Genomic DNA, 7,782 nt, shown 5'->3' on the forward strand with positions numbered 1-7,782 from the left:
CACAGGACGGAGAACAAGGAGGTTAAGTGACTTGCTCAGGATCACACAGTGAGTGGGAGAGTTTGCTTGTTAAGTGGGATAAGTGGTATTTGAACCAGTGACCTTCTGGTTACAAGCCCTGGACTTTAACCACTGGACAACATATATATATATATATATATATATATATATATATATATATATATATATATATATATATATATATATATATATATATATATATATATATATATATATATATATATATATATATATATATATATATATATATATATATATATATATATATATATCCCTATATATATATAGGGCGGGTAGTATGTAAAATCATACATTTTTGTTTAATGTAAACTATAACAGTTTGTGTGAACTCTATGGAGTTTGAGAAGTTGCCCTGCCATAACTTTAAAAAAAATTACATATATGCATTATAAAATAGATACATAGATAGGAAACTTAACATGGTACAATTGTGGACACAGTGACTGAAGGAGATATGTAACCTGCTGTTTATGATCATTATTCATTTGAGTTTCATGCTCTATAATAGTTGAGGTACACTGGCACCAACTAGTGAGACAGCAAGCGAGAGAGAAATAGTGCATGTTAATCCTAACCTGAACACCCCTATACATGCTGCTGACTGTAAACAGCTCTGCCCCAAGCTGACACACGACATTCAAGAGTCTGTATAAAAGAAAATGAGGAAGTAACAAGCAGTGAATCACTCTATTATCTTCCAGATAAGGTCAGAGCCTTTCCCTCCTGGGGTTAGTGTGATTCAGCAAGCTAGGACTGCATCACTGGAGGAACCAGAGAGAGACAGGCGTCCATCCATTACTGATTTCTCACAAGGTGAAGCCAAGTGTCGTTAACCCCTCAGATATTGGACTTTTTGAACACCCTGGAGTGTGTTACTGAGCTTATAAAACGGCAGAGTTGGCAAGTCACAGTGTCACATGATTCGAATAGATTTAGTCCCAAAGCAGCAAAGCACTATCTTGCTGTACAAACCTCACTCTCGTTATCTGGCAGCACATATTAAACATTAATGAGACAAACATGAAGCAAATCTGATTAGGATGGCAACAATGTCAAGTAATTAGCAAACAGCAAATAAGATTGACAGTACATCAGTCGCCCAGCTGAGAATGCTGTCAGAACTGTTGCTGGGGGTTGGGTTGAATGCAAATTTCAGGCACAATGGAATTACCGTATCAAAAATGATCCTTTTCATATCAGTCATTTATACAGTAGTGTTTTATGACAGTAACTCAGTATGGAAGCAACAGAACCCAGAACCACTCAGAAACAATAAAGGAGCAAGGGAAATGTAAAAAAACAATTACAATTGAGCTTAATTAGAAAACAAATAAGTGCAAGGCCATTTCCTGGAGGCACAAAAGTCTTTTAGCTAGTGCAGTGCAGATGTTTTAAAATGAAAACACATGTTTGCTATGATTTTTATAGTCAATGCAAGTGCACAACAGGTATATCTTTTTGCTCATTATAACCCTAACCCTAACCCCAACCCTTTTCTGATTGTGTGCTTCCATATATCGTTCACAAATATTTCCACATTAATCACATTGTAATTATGCTTAAGTGCACATGTATTTACTAAGTAACTAGCATGTAAATACACAGTAGAGCATTACTGATTTATGGAGGTATTTTGTTAGCTACAGAAACAAAGGCAATTCATTAGGGATCAAGCTTGAGCTGGTTGTCATGTAAACTTCCTGACAGATGAGATTCTCCACAGCTTCTGATGTTGGGGGAGGAATCCTGCCGGTTTATTTTCTTAGTATTATCATTTGTATTAAATATTTATAAAGGCTAAGTCCTGTGAGATTCCAAGAAGCCCAAAAAAGGGTTATATAAAAGCTTCAAAGGATGACGGTGAGAACTCACAAAACACAAACACACACACAATACGATTTAAAAGAACAGCTTCCTGGGTCATTGTTCTGCAGAAAAACTAAACACCAGCAATGTTTGGAAGCAGGCTTCAAATATTTACCTTGAGTATTGTTGCAAGCTTTGTAAACTGTTTATTGTCTAATGAGATTTGAATCCCTTTCTGCTAGCTTGTTTTCCTAGTGTCCCCGCTGGACAAACCCGATTCATGTCACATGTTAATGTCACAAATTGAAAAGTCCGGGGCACAATAAAATAGGAGTCAATGGGGCAAAGCTTGTGATAACATCACTTGTTATCACGCTGTTGTTAATATCACTTACATTTATCTGTCTGACAACTGATTCTCATCACACATTGCTGAACTCTCTCCAAAATATCCTTTTGTAGTACTGGGACCAGAACTGAACACAGTATAGTGTGTGGTATCACCAGCATTATACACCCTTATTGTAAACCTCAATCTCTGTGCTCTGTTTGAGGCTGTACAGCCAATCGTTCTTTTTGACTTTTTAATGGTCTCTCCTCGTTTGCTGGGTGTAGAATAATGATTACAGCAGTGCTGTTCAATGCAGGGCTCGTGAGCCCTAACTCCTTCAGCTCCACCCTTCGAAAAGTTTACCAAGGTAGGTTTGTTTTTCCATGCTTTTCCCATGGTTATACCATGCATTACACTGGTTTGCCAGCTTGAATAATATACTTTATTATACCTTGCAATTCTTACCTATGCTTCCACTATGCTTTATTAAGCTTTGCTGTGCTTTTACAATGGTAAACTTTTATAAGGATTTTTCTTAGTAATGTTACTGTAGTTTGAACTACTTTCAAACTGTGATAAGCTGCTTGCAAGCCTTAATATTGCATGCATGGAAAAAAAATGGAATCAAATAATTAGTGTACAGCAAAAACGATATAATCTACAGTAGAGTGTTTGTTCTGTATGAGGAATGCATAGTGCACAGAGTTTAGCAATTTTGATATCGCAACAGTTAATGCATTTTATTTAAGCCAAATTTCCTTTTATCTCAAATACTGTGTCACAAAAAAAAAAAAAAAAACAACTAAACTTGTATTTGGGAGCCTGTCTTTGGCCAGGACCTATTTCTTACAGCATAAATAAGGTATAAGAGCAATTCTATAGCAGTGCTTTATTTTGAATGTATTATAAGTAATTCAGTTAACAAAAATTGAATAAAACCAGATGCTGCCAAGTTGCACTTCTTGCTCCTGTGGGATTAGAGAGGAAAATGAAATCAGCAATCACTGCTGGTCCAGGCTAGTCCTTACTTCCAGGGTTCAGTAGCTTTGCAATGAAACTACATTATTTATGGATGTGTATGTGAAGGAACATACAACAAGGATTTAATCACAAAAAAAAGTTACACACGTATTGCCTACACATTATCATTTGTACATATTACTGTAGCACTTGGTTATAAACAGAAATCATGTAGTGATCAATAACCTAACCCTCTGGAAAAAAGCACGGGATGGTCAATCGTCAGGACTCAGGTATGTAACTTGGATATATCTTTGAGTGCTGCTGTTTTATACAGTCTCTCTTTGCATGCACAACTTCGTTGCTGGCTTATCTCTGTATGTTACCAACATTTTGACTAGACCACTCTTACTTGCACCAGGTCAGGTCTGTTCATTGTATAGCCCCTTTCCCAGGCAATAAAGCATGTTTTCCTTGATGGCAGCACAACTTGCCCACATAATAACAGCACAGCTGCATCTCAATCCTGGTGTTGTACTTATATTCTTTTCGTTAACTCTTTCCTTACAGCTTGACATTTGGCTGTTGAAAAGAAGCCACAGTAAGAGCTGAGCTCACCCATTGCTCTTCCCTTCTCCTAAGTGAGTGGGTTGCATCCTTCGAAGTGGGTGGAAAGAAACTAGGCATGTAGAAAGTAAAATGTAATGGTAATCGATGACGATGGATTGAGTGAACTCAGTTGATTTAGTCTAGAACATGAACATTGTAAAAGGGGTTGACATAATTAACCCAAGGCAGAAACCAGGATCCGAGAACATAGTTGTAAGTGGAGACAGACTTAGGGTACAGAGAGTGATGAAGGTATGGAACGGGTTACCTGGCCATGTTGTTGCTACTGAATCATTGCCATCTTTTAAGATGCAACTTGACACATTTTTGCTATCAATCAGTCACCTAGGAACCGATGAGTGGAATGGCCTTCTCGTTTGTTAAATGTTCTGTGGTTCTTTTTCTTAAAGGTATTTTGATTATTCTTTTAAATTAACTATTGTTTTGAGAAACATTTGCAGTGCAAATGACACATGATTGCCCACAGTTTATACACCACAGAAACTCCCTATCCACTATTTAGTCAACTCTCTCCTTACTGTGTTTTACTACAATAATGATAAGCCACAGTAACCTTCCACAATAGATGGCTCTTCATTCCAGCGCTGGCAGTTTGCACTTCTCTTGAGCAAAAATTTCACTACCAAATCAAAACCAGTTTCCCATTAAACAGGCCCGTTCCCTGGGGGGGTGGGGGTAGACACAGGCCCTGACAGAATGGTGGATGCAAACCGCAACAGTGTCACAAGATAAACCCATCTACTTGGGCTCAAGAACGTCTTTCCTGATAATTACTTTGTAATGAGGTTTAATTTCTTCCAGGACCGTCTAATTACAGTGTTTCACAAATACACAGGGGGCCTGTTTAACACTTAAACTTTATTTATAGACTGATTTTGATTGATTGTATAAGGTCTGAGAGTGCTTGGATGATGTATGTTCTTGTATTTCAAAGCTTTCTTGCCTTAAACAACATGTGACATAGATCTCACCTATGTAATTACCTCACGATATGGTAAACGCACATCTGTGTTTTTAATGTGGTTTTTTTAAGCTATTAATGAATGTACTGATCTCTCCTTGCAGATATTCCAATGCTGTTCATCCTCCACATCCCACATTCATATTCAAAAGATTTCATGAAGGAACACAGAGAGCGTTTGAAACCTGTTATAGGTAAAGCAGCAATTGGTTAGTGAGGTAACAAAACCTATGGCAATCCTTAAAAAGCAAGTGCACTCTGAAGTATTTTATTTTCCACTTTAAAATATCATATGCAGGAAGGTGCTGCTTGAAAATAAAAAGAGGCTGCTTATCAAGAGGAAGGTATAAGAGTCGCCATGGAAATGCATCTGCAAACACAGAGATCAACAGTGCAAACTTCAGAAAAGACAAGGGAACCCTTATTAGCCTTGGGGGGGGGGGGGGGGGGGGGTATTTTCTGATAAGCAGATTATACAGGGTACAGCATGCACCTGCCTGCTTTGAAGGGTGAGCTCATTTCTACTTTACAGGCTGCAGATGTGTCCCCTTAGCGGGACTCTGCAGGAAGAATAATTTTTATTTCTGAAAGCACACCAATCCTTCTCTGAACTCAATAAGATATAAATACATCCATTCACTGGGGGCAGCGCAAGTGATAAATCAGATTCATTTTTCTAATGTCATGACTTACAATTTTTATTTGCTACTCTGCTGTGAGGAAATTCATTACCCAGCCTGTAGATGAATGTTCAAAATGTCTTACATGCTCTTCAATATATGATCATATTTCTTTATTGAACAAGCGTGTTACTAACCAAATGAATGGTACCAGCCAGAGCAAAGATTAGATTTAGTGGGGAGGTTTTTTTAACAGGGATTGTACCAGTGATAAAGAGTACTGAGAAAATTAGAATCCCAACTTTGAACGAAAGTCTGTCTTTTAGATTTTCTTACAGAGTGTCTTTTGAGGCTCTGTGTTAATTTGCTCTGTCGAGGTCATATTTTAGTAATTTGAGATAGCAAATGTTGAGCAACTTCTTGAGAGCTGCTTTATAACAAATTAAAGGAAAAAGGCATACAAATAGATTACAATCAAGGAAATACTTGGGTTACTGAAATACTGGATTTTACATGAAAGTATGAACTTTTTAGTTGCTTAAAAGTATATCATTTACTAAGTTCTAACATATCCAGGGATTTTAAGTAATTAAATAATTAAAGTAATTTTCATTTAAATTCAGTTTCTAAAATATTTTAAATTGCAGAGTGGGCATTTTTCCTTTTACTTTGAGTCTTTCGATTGATTGTTTGAAGCAGCTTACACGACTTTGTGATTTCACTGTTTAACCGTTTCTAAGAAGACAGTGGAGAAGTGGATGCACGCTAATTTAGGGAGCATATATATATATATATATATATATATATATATATATATATATATATATATATATATATATATATATATATATATATATATATATATATATGTAATATTCAAACATACATCCCTAATCATTTTTTTTTTATTTTAATGGCTTTATGCAAAATAAACTCCAATTTGACCTATTCATTATCAGCCTTACTCTGCCCATTAGGCTGTCATATTTTATACCCTGTGCATTATGCTATGGCACTTAAGTGCATTCATTTGGCTTGCTGCCTGGAATAGCATTTAGAGAAATCATTTTCAACAGCTAGTCTGTTATTATTTATGGGAGCTGGCTCATCTGCCTGCATAAAAAAGTGTATAATTTTGTATGATCACAGACTTGTCACATTTAAGTAGCTTCCTCCTTCAACCTGCTATTGCCTGTGGTATAATATAATGCCAGCCTGCACAGTGCACACTATGCAATGAAGAACAAAAATAGGACATTAAGTAATTATCCTATGTAGATTGATGATGGTTAGATTTGAACCAGCGGCTTTGCAAGAGTTGATTTAGCAGCAGATTTCTTTTCCCTTTTAAGATATACTAGGTCCTGCACACAAATATGATCACACAAGGTGTTATGTGATCCACTAGACCTGTATTTAAATTTGTAGTGCACAACTATGTCATCAATACAGTCTCCCGTGTCTCTCCCATTGTCCTCAAATAACAAGGCTTTCAGGAAACCACCACACAGCAGTCATGCCCCATTGCCTAAAATGCAGAAATTGAGAAAAAGTAAAATAAACTCAAGCAATTCATATTTTGTTGCGTTTTTTTTAGTATGTCCCATCCCTCTCTCCACTCCCAGGGTAGAGTTCCTGATCTGAGTGGGTATTAACCTGTCCCATCCGTATTCCACACACACCTCTCTCAGGCAGGGAGTATGCAAGCTCCAATATCCAGTTGGAATCCAAAACCAACGAACAGGCTTGGAGAAAGATTCAGTGATTTGTTTTTCAAGGTTCAAGCTCAAACTGCACCACATATTCTTAAAATTGCTGTTTGTTCAGGTGCAGCTTGATTTTTCCTTGTTATTTATATTGAACTTCATTCTTGTGGGTGAACAGTAATATTTCCTTAGGTTGGGCTTAACTCAATGTGCGCCTCCTTCATATGGGAAAATGTAAGATCTGCCAAGTGCTATGATTTACCAGAATTATTTTGTTAGTTATATATACTTTAAGTACAATAATTAAGGATACATTTTCCCTTCTCTAAGATATTAACATTTTTTTTTTAAATTTGTGAATGATATATCTATGTCAAAGTGCTTTTACCTGAGCACAGAAGCTGCTCACCCGTTCTAGTTGTCTGCATAGACACATCTAACATTATCCAGATCAGCCAAAGTGTCATTATAGAAGTAAGGGCTATAGCTTTCTTGGGATGCTTTTATATTGCTGGCAATACACTTCTGTAGAATAGACCCTTACTGATATCAAAACTCTTAGTAATATAAAGGCTTTATACAAACTAAATTAAGAATATCACATTCCCAACCGAGACAGGAACCTTGTTTTACACAGTGGAAGAAGCCCAGGAGGCTCACCGCAATAATAAAACCCCTGAGTGATACATTTCTGTGGAGATGCCCTTGGAATTGTGGATGCTACCA

The sequence above is a fragment of the Polyodon spathula genome, chromosome 16, assembly GCF_017654505.1.
Source record: "Polyodon spathula isolate WHYD16114869_AA chromosome 16, ASM1765450v1, whole genome shotgun sequence".
Classification (NCBI taxonomy): Eukaryota; Metazoa; Chordata; class Actinopteri; order Acipenseriformes; family Polyodontidae; genus Polyodon; species Polyodon spathula.